At 36.1% G+C, this 14,890-nt stretch overlaps 2 long non-coding RNA genes across 2 annotated transcripts; both read right to left on the bottom strand.

The window, feature by feature from the left end:
- Positions 1–2,347: 2,347 nt before the first annotated feature.
- LOC100691040 (uncharacterized) lies at positions 2,348–4,160 on the bottom strand. Its single transcript, XR_269581.3, has 3 exons — positions 4,062–4,160; positions 3,410–3,563; positions 2,348–3,296 (listed from the first exon to the last, which is right to left on the bottom strand). It is a non-coding gene; the product is annotated as an uncharacterized LOC100691040 (long non-coding RNA).
- Positions 4,161–10,721: 6,561 nt separating this feature from the next.
- Positions 10,722–11,860, bottom strand: LOC100690774 (protein S100-A12). The gene is made up of 3 exons (XR_003222094.1): positions 11,815–11,860; positions 11,176–11,326; positions 10,722–11,067 (listed from the first exon to the last, which is right to left on the bottom strand). It is a non-coding gene; the product is annotated as a protein S100-A12 (long non-coding RNA).
- Between the last annotated feature and the right edge of the window lie 3,030 nt (positions 11,861–14,890).

Here is a 14,890-nt window from a genome sequence, read left to right as displayed (position 1 = left end):
AGGGTGGATACTCCACCCTTTTTCAACTGAGAAACTAGTACAAGCTAAATGTTATCTAGCACAAAGAAGCTAACAAGAGAAGATAATCAAACCTGACACCTTGCATCCCTTTGCTGTAACTTTGTAATTTTTTTCCAGAATTGGTGGCAAAAGGCAACCCCAATAGAACAAACACCCAGTGGGAATGAGTCTATATTATGTGTGTTTTTAATGAGTTAAATGTATTTAGATGTATTTTAGTACAGGCTTCCTTCTATGGAGCTTGCCTTGCTTACAGGAATTGTGTTGCTGCATTTGGGATCCGTCCCCAGGGACGGAATAAGACATCCATATGAGGAGATAGTGACCAATATACTTAGGGGTTAAAATAGGCCAGAATGACATCTTTGTGCAGGTGTGGTCAGGGTATTTTGTTAATACTACAGAAAAAAGAAAAACATAAAGGAAATCACATTTTTAGAGTAAGTAAGTAAGTAAGTAAGTAAGTAAGTAAGTAAGAAAAGTTATTTATATAGCACCTTTCAAGACAACGATCACAAAGTGCTTCACAAAGACATACCAGACTATTTAAAACAAAACAAAACAAAAGTTAAACAAATGCCATTCCAAAAAGATGAGTTATGAGTCCACAGATCTCAAACTCAGAGTAAGAAAGTTCCAGAGTGTGGGGGCCACAATGGCACAAGCTCTGTCTCACTTACTATAACAAGTAGGCCCTGATCACATGACCTCAGGGATCTGCTAGGGATATAGAGTTGCAAAAGTTCAATAATGTAAGCTGGAACGTGTCCATGAAAAGCTCTAAAAGTCAGAACCAGAATCTTAAAACGGACTTTGAATTCACTGGGGAGCCAATGCAGGTGTATTAGCTATGGTGTCACATGCGAGTATTTAGAACATTTGGTCAGAAGCCTTGCTGCAGCGTTTCCAAGGATGTTCCAGGCAGTTTTTGCTTAGGCATATAAACAATGAATTAAAGTAATCCAAATATGATGAAATACATGCATGAATAACAACCTTCAGTTCAGTGATACAATAAGACTTAATTTAGCAATGTTTCTTAAGTGATAAAAGCAAGGCCAAACCAGAGATTTGACATGACCATCCAAAGTGAGAGCGGAGTCAAAAGTTACCCCAAGGTTCCTGATAGACGATTTAACAAATGTCGAAAGGGGACCAAGAGCTTTCATTATCTTAGGTTCAAATCTGTCAGGAGCACATACAAGGACTTCAGATTTTCCTTCATTAAGTTCGAGAAAGTTATTAGCCATCCAATCTTTATTGGAGTCTAAGCACTTATTCAGAATCTGCAGCTTAGAAACATCTTGGGACTTAAAACAAATGTATAACTGAATGTCATCTGCATAGCAGTGGTAGCAAGTGTCCTTAAAGGTGCTCAAAATATGCTGTAGAGGAAGTAGATATATTAGAAACAATAAAGGCCCCAATACAGAACCTTGTGGCACACCATAGGTTAGGGAGGTGGAAGATGACCTGTACTTGTCTTTCAGACAAATATGAGGAGAACCACTCTAAGGCAGATCCAGATACACCGACCCGATATTTCCACCTATCAAGCAAAATGTATTAAAGGCTGACGTAGGAGCAACATAAGCAGAATAGAACATTTTCATGAATTGTTTTGCTTCAAAATGTCAAAATGGAGACTCTAAGAAGAGCTGTTTCAGTAGAATGAGCTCTATGAAAGCCAGACCGAAACTTGTCAAGAATACTGTATTAGCCAAAATCTTAGCAAAGAGGCAGATAATGTCAAATGCAATGTTTCCACTACTGAGAAGATAGTTGTATTATGTTATACACTTGAATTGTCCAGATCAGAAAACTACCAGAACCTCTACTTTTATAGTGGTGGTCACATTGCTGCTGGCTGACTTATCAAGTATGTTTAATTAGCAATACTTGGACTCTTACCGTCTTAATTCCTGTAAACAGAGTAAGGGTATACTCAGTTTTTCATAGGACTGTAGGTGTTGGTACTCTATGAACAAGAGTATATTTTCATGTACTAAACTGCAAAATGACTACTACTTTGAAGTTACATTTAAATTGATAATTAGCGTATTGACAGAGCATATACTTGAACAAATTTAAGCCCAAGTTCTACTGAGTTTTCAGTCTCAGGATCATTAGAAGAGCTTTTACCAGTATCATAATATTTATTAAATATTTGTTTGAGGTTTATGTATACAAGACCTCTTCATAATCATCTGCATGATTAAGAGGTGTCATAGCACCTCTTTTGATCAGCAACAGCACTGGTTTGTTCTAAAACTGTCAGCTTTTGTGTGGAGGCGAGGAAGAAGGAACCCAAACGCAGGACTCGCAGGTAGGTGAAGACTGGTGAAGGTTTATTATAAGGAATGGATGAACAGAGGGTGAACTGACACTGACTGGCTGGATAACTGAATGGCTGACTGAATTGAGGGAACACACGGAAAGGACAACATCACACGAACATCAATGACACGACCAAGAACTGGTGAAACCGAGGAGCTTAAATACACAGGTGGAATGATGACAATGATTGGAAACAGGTGAGTACAGGGCTGAACATAATCCGACTAATGACACAAGCTGACATGGGAGAAAACAGGAAGTGAGAACATTAATGTGGCAAACTAAACTGAACATGAACAGAACTGAATCACTGGGTCAGCGACCCAGGAACCCTGACAAAAACACACAGAAAACATTTCAGAGACTCAATAAATCAAGATGGTTTTAGAAAAGACACACAACCAGATTTACATTCACATGTATATAAACTCTGAGAGTCTTAATACATTCATATTAACATTATCAATGAGTACAAAGGTGAAAGAGTTAATATCATAATGACAAAAAAATGATATTAACTGGGTTGAGAGTTGTTGCTGTATTGCGGAGTAAAAAAATTATAGGCTGTCTGACATACAAAGAAATTACAGCATCATTTAGTTTTGTTTTTGGGTTGGTTTTTTGGGGGGGCAAAGGCTTATGTGATGAGACGCATATTTTGTGCTTTTATGGTTACATTACAACAATACAGTAAAAAGGGTTGAGTGGAGGGGTATTTTTCATTGAACAGAGTGAAGTTAAGATGTTCTCCATTTCCACTTTCTGTGTTAGCAACATGCTAATGTTTAAGCTACATGTGCAGGAGTCTACTTTTTAAAGTAGCTATCACAATCTATCATCAGCCAAGTCACATAGTGAACAAACTGCGCAAAATCCAAACTACTGCCTGGGTTTTTGTCCAGCCTTTCCAAGAAGTTTTTTATCTTGCGCGGGTGGTCCTGAAAAACAATTATAGAACAATGAAAAAACAAGGACTGATATATTTTTCACATCATCATTACATTTGAATTCATGGTTTGATTTATAGATGTACAACAAGAATGGGTTGTACCTTCGACCATTTTTCCAAATCATTATTCAGGATTCTCTTCAGGTCTGCATTCTTTATCTTTTTGTCTTTTGGGTTACCTTGCTGAAATACATCAAGAAGTTTTTCCATGGCCTCTTCCAGTTTGCTCATTTTTGTTTCTGTGACAAATGTCCTACTGAAAAAGTCCAAGGGAAGTGAGGTTAGACACATTTGAATGTGCCTATGTTCAAATGCATACAGTGAGCTTAAGTTTTACTATGCCTGAAGTATCCTATGAACACTTTCATTTGTAACTGAATACAAAAATTATTTACATTAAACTGCATTTAATCCATATTTCATTCTGAGGATGTCAAAACAGCACATCTAAAATAAACTATAAATAAGAAAATATTTTCAAAACAAAGTAAGCAAGTGTACTGTAAGAAGAGTGAACGATAGTTTCAGTATTATCTTTTTACACCTAAACAAGATTCTGTAATTTTGTTCGGTATATTTTTGAAAGTAAACTGTTATTCATATTGAATTTATTTTACTGGATGCATAGAGGAGTAACCCTCATCTCTAGTTCTATAAGCCTTATTGGACATGACTGAATATTAAGTTTTAAAACTAATAATCATTTATCTGTTGAACTGATGTGTCATATATTGCCACAAAATGATGTACTCACCTCTGTAAAGATGTTGAGGAAAATCAGAGGATCCGAAGATATAATGTTCAAAGGCATCTAACTGTATTCATAGAGGGAGATAAGAATGAGGCCCGTCCTTTTGGGTGTTGCTGTAAGTGTCATCATCATCAGACGTCAGTACGGGTTCCACACTGTAGTCAGAAGCTCATTTCTGCTGCTAATTCTTTCGATCACAACCGACAACTCAGATTAACAGTGAAAGTACCAAACTGAAGATTGCAAACTTCACTTTTTCACTTTACTTCAAGTGTGCTGATTAAAAGTGCAATGAAAATAAACTATTAATGTATTTATTACAAGTGTACATCTCTCTTAGTAGTACTTAAATATAATTACAGTAAGTGCACTAGTTAGTCTTGATAATGAAATTATACAGAATACAGTGTATACCAGACCCAAACTAAACATTGGCATGAAATTGTATCCTTTATTTACAGATTAAGAAAACAATACTATGTTAACGTGGCATACAGTGACTTTTACAGAAACAAAAGCAGAACCCCCCACCCCCCCACCCTTCAGCTCTTGGGTAATATAGCAACTGTAAATGAGGACGGAACAAATTAGTTTAATTTGACCGTGTTCACTCGAGAAACTGTTCATGGAAACCTGATAAATGTATAATGTAGGTCTTTTAAACAAGAAAGAAACAAAACACTATGTTGTTACATCCTGCATACTGGAATAGGTAACTGAAATCTCTGATTATGCTTTATGTAAGCTTGACCTAGGTCAAAGCTAAGACACAGTCTGGTACATCAGGGGAGAACAGAAACTGAAAATGGGGAACATCTTAGCTTGACCTTGTTCAGTGGAAAAATACCCTCTATTCAACAGTGTGAATGTAATTTTGTATTGCAATGCAGTTTAAAGTATAAATGATTGTAATCCCAATGAAATCTAGGAGGCATCCTTGCCTAATTCCCAACCCGCTTCAACTGGCTTCTAAGCTTTTCCTGTGTGGCTCTGTCCTTCACCCTATATCTAAGGGAGAGACCAGCTGCCCTTCAGATCAGTCTATAGGTCACTACTCATGGCCACCATAGCTGAAGGTAAGAATGTCGATTCATCTGCAAATCTGCTGATTTTCAAATATGGACATATTGTCAAAGTCAGCCAATGCATATGGTGTTGGTACTGAGAGAAGTGTATACAGTATACTGAAACTAGGTGAACAAGGGAGCCTTCTCTTCCATAGGGCTACCTTAAGTGAGATAGTATGTGACAGCTGCAACTGTATAAGTTTAGACAGGAGAGTTTGCCTTTATTCTGTGTTTTAGCAAATGAGAACCCACACGTGTAAAAGCATCTCGGACCGACTGGGAGTCTGTTTCTTTATTGTCTCAAGGATGGAGTAAACACACAACAAGGTAATACTTTATATTATATCCTATTTATTATATTTGATTTCAAATAAATTTTATTTATATAAAGCTTATCTTTAAGTTCAATAAGGAAGATCTGTAGTCACACATCTGTCTTATTTATGCCACATCACTTCCACTTTCCCATGCTGTCAAGCTCGTTGCGACATCACTGGTGTAGTCCAATCATCTTTCCACACGTCTTCTTAAAGGCATTCAGAACTTTTCCCTGCTGATGTTTTTTTAACTAGAGTATTTAATAATTGAAACTATAACCAATGTTTCCAGAACTCTGGTGTCAGTCTTCATTTTATGCATCATGACAAAGTGAGTAAGCACTGCACTCTGGAGATTTACTGAGGTCTTTCAATACAATCGGGTCACAGGGGTAAATTCTTTCTGTGTTCTTAGTAGTGTGATATATCCAAAAGTCTCTCCCCTTCTCTTCCAGAACAAACTCATTTATTTTCTGTAGTTGTGTAACTCTACTCTGTCCAACAGAAACACAATGTTGTTATAATATTGTGCACCATTCCAGCTGTCCACCGGAAGTGACAGCCGGAATCTCTCAGATTCCCCTGTGTTGAAGCCACAGAGAAATCCTCCTAAGGATTGGCTTCAAAAAACCCTACCATGACTATCCTTTCCAGCCTTACTGACTAAAGTGCTCAAAGCTCACACATATAACATGTGCTATCCTAAAGCTGTTTGGTTATTTTTTTTGTACAGCTTTTGTAAAATTACAAATTAAAACAAAAATTAAGCCTTTTTTTTTTTACTTCATTTCAGTCTTATATACTATACATATCATTCATACGCATATACACACAAATACACATTCTGTAATGTCATTACATTGTTTTATCATGTAGATATAATCTGACACAATCACAGGCCAACAAAACACAGTGTTAGCTTCAACCATTTGCAGAACCACCTTTAGCAGCAATAACTGGAAGTACTGGTTTTCTGTATGGCTTTATTCATCTCCAACATCATTGTAGAGGAATTTTGTCCTGCTGTTCTTTACAACATTTATTTGTTTCACTGAGGTTTATTCATTCTAGGTTCTGCCACAGCATTTCATTTAGGTTCAGGTCTAAACTTTGACTAAACCACCATTGCAACTATTTGATTTTTTTTATCTTTTTTTTTTTTCTTTCAAAAGTCTTTTTATTAAACAAAGGTTTCAATATAATGTATACAAAAAAAAAATGCTTCAGAATTTTCCAAAATTTCAATGTTATTCCCACCCTAACCCTTAAAACAACAAATAGTTGGCTGCCTGCGGCCCAACAAAACAAAAACAAAAAAAAACAGACAAAAACGAAAAACAACAAATAGACTCATATAAGAGAGAGAAAAAAAAAAAAAGAAAAAAAAAGGGGGGGGGGGGGGTGTTTCCTTGGACTTTTTATTTTTTTTAACATTCTGTTGTAGATTTCATGTTGAAAACAAGTAGAGAGACAAGTGATGGAGGCACCAAACAGCAAGAAAAATAGAAAAAAAACACATGACAGGAATTAATGTTGTGAAGGAGGGTAAGCATAGTTTTTTATGTGGCAGACGAGGGCAGGTATGAGGTTTTTTCGTTGATATGCAATGGTTTTCTCCAAATATGGCACTGGCCAAACTTCTCTACTTTGGTCTCGTCTGTCCAAAAGACATTGTTCCAGAGGTCTTGTAGTGTTCTAAGTTGCAGCTTTGCAAACCAAAACTGTGCTGCCATATTTCAGACAGAAACGGTCTTCTTCTGGCAACTCTACCAAACAACCCATAATTGTTCAGTCTTTTTCTGATTGTGCTGTGGTGAACATTAAGCATGTCTCCTAAAACCTGTCTGAGATGTAGCTCTTGAGTTTTTTGCCGCTTCTTTGAGCACTGCACAATTTGACCTATGTTTTGAATTCTCCTGGGAAGACTGAAAACTGTCATGAAGGTTTTGGTGAACAAAATCTTGTTCTTCTGAACAATCTGTAGAATGATGAACCTTATAACACATTCGAGGTTTATCCAATTCAAGGTCGTTGTTGAGGTTTTTCCTCCTTGGCACTGTCACAACACAAACATCAATGCTCCAGACTCGCAAACTGTCAAAGCACTGCTTTTCTACAGGGAGTGCAGAATTATTAGGCAAGTTGTATTTTTGAGGAATAATTTTATTATTGAACAACAACCATGTTCTCAATGAACCCAAAAAACTCATTAATATCAAAGCTGAATGTTTTTGGAAGTAGTTTTTAGTTTGTTTTTAGTTTTAGCTATTTTAGGGGGATATCTGTGTGTGCAGGTGACTATTACTGTGCATAATTATTAGGCAACTTAACAAAAAAAAAATATATACCCATTTCAATTATTTATTTTTACCAGTGAAACCAATATAACATCTCCACATTCACAAATATACATTTCTGACATTCAAAAACAAAACAAAAACAAATCAGCGACCAATATAGCCACCTTTCTTTGCAAGGACACTCAAAAGCCTGCCATCCATGGATTCTGTCAGTGTTTTGATCTGTTCACCATCAACATTGCGTGCAGCAGCAACCACAGCCTCCCAGACACTGTTCAGAGAGGTGTACTGTTTTCCCTCCTTGTAAATCTCACATTTGATGATGGACCACAGGTTCTCAATGGGGTTCAGATCAGGTGAACAAGGAGGCCATGTCATTAGTTTTTCTTCTTTTATACCCTTTCTTGCCAGCCACGCTGTGGAGTACTTGGACGTGTGTGATGGAGATTGTCCTGCATGAAAATCATGTTTTTCTTGAAGGATGCAGACTTCTTCCTGTACCACTGCTTGAAGAAGGTGTCTTCCAGAAACTGGCAGTAGGACTGGGAGTTGAGCTTGACTCCATCCTCAACCCGAAAAGGCCCCACAAGCTCATCTTTGATGATACCAGCCCAAACCAGTACTCCACCTCCACCTTGCTGGCGTCTGAGTCGGACTGGAGCTCTTTGCCCTACACCTGATATAGGGTGTTGATGTCATTAGACCACACCCCTTCTCATTACAGAGATGCACATCACCTAATATGCTTAATTGGTAGTAGGCTTTCGAGCCTATACAGCTTGGAGTAAGACAACATGCACGAAGAGGATGATGTGGACAAAATACTCATTTGCCTAATAATTCTGCACTCCCTGTATGTCTTGATGGATGCTTAATCATCAAATATGTTATTTTCATTCAGTACTTTAAGAAGCTTTGTTCCACCAAACCTGTCATGGAAGTTAAAGCTATAATTTGTGAGGTTGTGTGTGAAATGCCAAATATGATTACTTATGTGGTTGTTGTTTTTGTTATAACAGAATTATATTCATTCTATCAAAATCATTTTTTCACATAATTATTTTTTGCACTGATCTCGTTTTTTGGTTCATATTGCAAGAGACAATCAACTAATTCTCTTAACGGTAAAGCAGCGTGCACTTCTCGAAATAAAAATCCCATAGACCCAGAGACACACAGCTGTTTTTGTTAAGTATGTCAACAGTTATTATATGTTGTGTGTATGTATATTTCAGCTCAAAATCAAATTTATTACAGCCTTTTTATGCAGCACATTCTCAGCCCCCCCAAGAGACCAATAAAGCACATAATCATAACCACATGTTGTTTTTCTATAGGTCTTAATCTCTACGATGTAAGACTGCTGCTCTGAGACCAGTTTGGCTCTCATTTTGTGTTTAAGTTTCACATGTGGTCTTGGCATTGCTCCTAAAGCAGTTTTGTTTGTAGAAACTCCATTGGTGGAGTCATATTCCACCTCTTAGGCTTACAGTAAGAGACACACTGGTTTTAACATTTGTTTTCTTACAGTTTTCCTTCATGTAGCAGAACTAATATGAATTTGATTCCTGGGCTATGCGGTGACATTGGATTTTATATTGTAGGCTGTGTGATATTTTATTCTGTTATTTATTTAACCAAATCAAAACTTGAGTCACAATCACACATAGCAGTAGAGTACAGTAAAGTGTCTACATTCACTTTGTAAATGAGAAGATTTTTTCCAACTATGTATCAGGGTTATTGTGCCAGTTTTTTTCATCTCAAGCAGATGTTCTGCTTGCAACTAAGCTCAGAATCCGTCTCCTCCTATTCCTCCTGGGAATCATGCATATATATCAGATTTTAACAGTGGTCCTAAATCAGTGCCTTGTGTGTAGAAACTCCATTTGTGGACTCATACTCCACCTCCACATTGAAGACACACTCATCTCAAACCTGCTAAAGCTTTGGTAAATAATCCAGGACAGTTTTCGAGCTTACTACGAGCCATGAAGCATTTGTTCTTGGTGGTTTGGGGTTTGCTGCCTCTTCAGTGGGTACACAGCAGGAGCGATGACAGGACAAACTGCAAGCCAGTTACAGCCAGCTTTTGTCAAGGTGTGGGGTACACCACTGCCCTTCATCCAACGGGAGTTCAAGGCTACAACCTGCAGCAAATTGGTCAGATCGTGGAGACTGCTTGTTCACCGCATGTTGCCAAACTTAAGTGTCGCATTGTTGTGCCTGAATGCAGCTTCTGGCCTCCAAGGCTCTGATGTAAGACTTTACCTGAGAACAACTGTGCACAGGTGAGTATAAAATGATAAGAATGTAACGTTTTGCTCTTACTGGCAAATGAAACACAATCTACTCGACTGAACCTATTTAGATAACAAATTAGCACATTACTGAACTTTACTTGAACATTTCTTTGTCTGACAGCTTTTTATTTTTAGTTACTACATTTTTGCACAAAAATCTCTATTTTCTATTAATTACATTTTAAAAACAGGCTGAAGGAAACAATAACATATAACACAATCCTTCTGCTGAATCCGTGATCTGTGCTTAGCACAATGAGATCGAGAGGCAAACCACATATAATTCATATATTATTTATACCCTTTTACTTATGGGCTAAATTGGGCCGCAACAACATTTTTAACTACAAAACTGTAATAATTTAAAGTTACATTTAAATTGACAATTAGTGCATTGACAGAGCATATACTTGAAACAAGTTTATGCCCAAGTTCCACTGAGCCTTCAGTCTCAGGATCATTAGAAGAGCTTTTATCAATATTATAATATTTATTAAATATTTGTTTGAGGTTTTACCCTAAGCTTTATATGGACCAAGAACCCTCTTCTTAATCCAGTGTCATAGCACCTCTTTTGCTCAGCAACAGCACTGATTTGTTATAAAACATACAGTAGAAAACATTTCAGAGACTCGTTAAATCAACATGATTTTAAAAAAAAGACACACCAACCAGATTTAAATACACAACTATATAAACTCTGAGAGTTTTAATAAATTCACATTTATGTTATCAATCAGTACAAAGGTGAAAGAATTGCTGTATAATGACAAAAAAAATGATAGTAACTGGGTTGAGAGGATGATATTTTCTGCTGAACATGGTCAAGCTAAGATCTTCCCCATTTCCAATTCCTGTGTTAGAAACAAGCTGAGAGTAACAGTCTATTTTTGAAAGAAGTAATGACCGCACATCATCAGTCGAGTCACATAGTAAACAAACTCGTCAAAGTTCACACAGTCATGTGGGTTTTCATCCAGCTCCCTCAAGATGTTGTCACGTTTTGTCTTATCCTTGCAGTTCTGAAAAACAATGGTGGAACAATGAAGACTCAAGGACTGATAAGTATATTTTTCACATCATGACTAGATTTGGATTTATGGTGGCTATACAAAGAGAATGAGTTGTACCTGCAGCCAATTATCCAGCTCTGCTCTCAGGGTTCTCTTCAGGTCTTTTTTCATCATTGCTCTGCTCCCAGTGCTTTTCTGTTTAAATATGGCAAGAACTTCTTCCATTGCCTCTTCCAGTTTGCTCATTTGTGTTTCCATGGCAAATGTCCTACTGAGAAAGTCCAAGGGAAGTGAGATTAGACACATTTGAATGTGCCTGTGTTTAAATTCATCCACTGAACACTGAAAGTTTTACAACGCCTGAAGTATCACTTCTATTTGTAACTGAATACAAAAATGATTTACATTAAACTCCATTTATGCCATATTTTTTCAAAGGATATCCACACAGCACATAAATAATACTATATATTCAACAATATCGTGAAAACAAATGAAAGAAATGCAAAACACAAGGAGAGTGAACGATTTCATTGTTAACGTTACATTTAAACACGAGTCTGTAATTTTGTTCTGAATATTTTTGAAGGTAAACTTTTCTTCACATTGAATTTATTTTACTGGCTGAATAGACAAGTGACCCTCATCCACAGTGATAAGCATTACTGGACATGACTGAATGTTAACTTTTAAAACTTTTAATTAGTAATCTGTTGATCTGAAGTGTCATATATTATCTCAAAATGATGTACTCACCTCTGTAAAGATGTTGAGGAAAATCTGAGGATTTGAAGATATAATGTTCAAGGGCATCTCCCTGTTTTTATAGGGAGATAAGAATGAGGGCCGTCCTTTTGGGTGTTGCTCTAAGTGTCATCATCATCAGATGTCAGTGTCATATTTCAAGGTTTCATACTGTAATCTGTATATTGCATTTTAATCAATTGTGACTGTTACAATATAAAAGGTTACTTTCTATTTATTTTGGCTTTGTCATTTGTTAGTTCTTTCTCTCTTGGTAAATAGCATGCAGAAGAAATATTGACTGAAATATTGATATTCAGAAAACAAATCAGACAGAGTCAAATGCAAAGTTAAATTTATTCATATAGCACATTTAAAACAAGGGCTGTTGCCCAAAGTGCTGTACATCTAAAATAATCAAGTAAAATAATTAGGATTATTAGGACTTTACTTAAATGTACTGATCGATAATTTGAATTGAGGTCTAAGCCAGATTGATAAAGGAATAATTCAACAATAATAAAAGATTTTTTGTTTATACTTTGTTTATATTTTATTGGTCTTTTATTTATCTTTTACTTATAAATGTAAGTAAAAAAAATACTATGTTGCAGTGATGTGCAGTGACTTTTATTGAAACTCAAGCAGAGATGATCTATTTTCAAACACTAAAAATACCATCTCTGTAAAAATAAAAGTGTATTATAGGAAAATTGTGCATAAAATATCAAAGGTAAAAATAATGCATTTTTTAATAATAATTCTTTATATTATATTGTATACATTATATTCAATTTCAATTCAGTTTTATTTATATAGAGCCAAATTACAATAGTGGCTAAATATTGTAAGGTAAAGAGCTTGCAATAATAGGGAGAAACCCTAACAATCAGATGACAGTGGGAAAGGAAAAACCTTTTAATTGGAAGACTTCTCGAACAGAACAAGTCTCAGGTTAGGGGCAGCCATCTACTGTTTGGGACTATTTGGGAGTTGGGGGAGAGAGACAAGCCAAAGACATGATGTGGAAGGGATGGTGGAAGAGAGCCAAAGGTCAATAATAACTCATAATTCAATACAGAGTAGTGTATATACACATAATGTGTGAAAGAAGAGGAAATGTTCAGTGGACCATAGTAAACCTCCAGCAGCCAAAGTCTATTGCAGCATTACTAAGGGTTATGTTGCAATCGCAACTTTATTCTAAACAGGATCATCTGACCCACTTCCTGCTCTTTCTTTCCCATTCTTTATAAAGAAGTTTCATTTATTACTTATTACATCCCTCTGAAAAACCCCTCAAGCTTTTAATACTTTAATATTTGCATTATTTGTTAGAACGGACATTTCATTCAGAGCAGTCTCTCTCTCTCTATCATCAGCTTTCCTTGCTAATCTACTGAAAAAGTTATTAACTAGTTTTTCATACTCTGTCTTCTCTCTATCATACAGGTTAGCTCCTTCAGGTTACCAGAACACACTGCTTTTCAGTAAAAGCTGCTGCTAAATCAAAATATGAAGGCAAACTGTTCCATTTTTACTTGCTCACTCTCTATGGGAGAGAAAGCGGCGAAAAGGGCATGAAAGGGCATGAATAGCAGCCTTTACTGGCAGGAAGCAAAATTTTAAATCCAGTCAACAATTAGTATCACAAACAGTCACAAACAAACAGAGAAAAGAAAAGACCAGAATACGTAAATTAGAAATAAGTAATTTATTAGTCCACCACCTAATAAAAGGTTTATGTCAAACCTGCCCTAAACTAACATAATTGGTAATTATCAATAATCAAAAATTGTTTTCATTTGTGTAGTGGTTAATTCATCAGTATGCCCAAGATTGAAACAATATTTTAAATAATAAAATCTAGTTATTGTTGTCATCAATACATTTTCAAATGTATTGTTAATGCATAGTAATGCATTGCATTATTTTCGATTAATGTACCAAATTACAGTTATTTACTTTCTTGAAAAGAAAAATCAGTTCTAGTGGTTAAATGTTATACTTGATTTACTTGTAACTTCTCAGAGAGGTCCAGTGTGTCTATAAAAAAACAAAAACAAAAATGGGTATAAAAATGTGAATTCAGTTATTTGCCTAATTATTGGTTTATGGCATACTTCTAAATTATTTGTGTTTCTTCCTTTTATTCCAGGTGGTCTAATGACTGTGTTAATCATTGGTTGTCCATTGAATGATATGAAGAAGTAAATAATCTCACAGAAAACACTAAACAGGGTCATCTGACTCACTTTCTGTTTTTTGACTTTTCATTTCACTCGGTAACTGCTACTGAAGCGGATCAAACTGTAGTTATTATGGTGCCCAAGTTTTCTGGACAGCTCCTCGTGGGCCTTGGAGATGGAGAAGAAGAAGCAGAAAAAGGTCTGTGATTGGCTGAACTCTTCCACTCTGTCAGTCTGCAGTATAGAGAAAGTTAAAGGTGGGTTGAAGTCCAGCACTATTTTATTTTAAGTGTTAATATAAGTGTAAATACAATATGTTCATTATTTGATGCTCGCCTCTATCCATAAATGGCATAAACATAACTAAATATATATACATACATTTCTTTCTGTTCGAACCACAAACACATGACCCTACACTGTGTTCACTGCATCATTCCATTGTTGCACTGATCATCACCTGCATTCATGTATATATCTACCTGCTTAGCACTTTTAATTTTAATTTTTATGTTTATTTAAACATTGTCTGACAGTATGTTTTGCACTAAGTACTGCAGCAATTTCCTAATGTTGTAAACCTGCGTAACATTTGGCAATAAAACCCTTTCTGATTCTGATTCTTCTTAGAACTGGCTCAGCTGTTCACCTTCCACTGGACACCCATTCATCAACTGGCAACAATCCTAGTGTTTGTGAGAGGGAGTAAGAAGGATTTCACTGTGATTCCTCAAAGTTTAAGGAAGATTATCAAATGTGATGTAAATCTAAACACAAAAAGACATTTTAGGGCAGCGGTCCCCAACCCCCGGGCCGCGAGAGTTGAGGATCGGGTGTGAAATTTATGGTTTTCAGGGTTTTTATCGTTTTTTTGCGTAAATTTTGTAATCGTTTTTATT

This window comes from Oreochromis niloticus, linkage group LG11 (assembly GCF_001858045.2).
Source record: "Oreochromis niloticus isolate F11D_XX linkage group LG11, O_niloticus_UMD_NMBU, whole genome shotgun sequence".
In the NCBI taxonomy this organism is placed as follows: domain Eukaryota; kingdom Metazoa; phylum Chordata; class Actinopteri; order Cichliformes; family Cichlidae; genus Oreochromis; species Oreochromis niloticus.
Note: the sequence above shows the minus strand (reverse complement) of the source record. Positions and strands in the feature narration are given on the sequence as shown.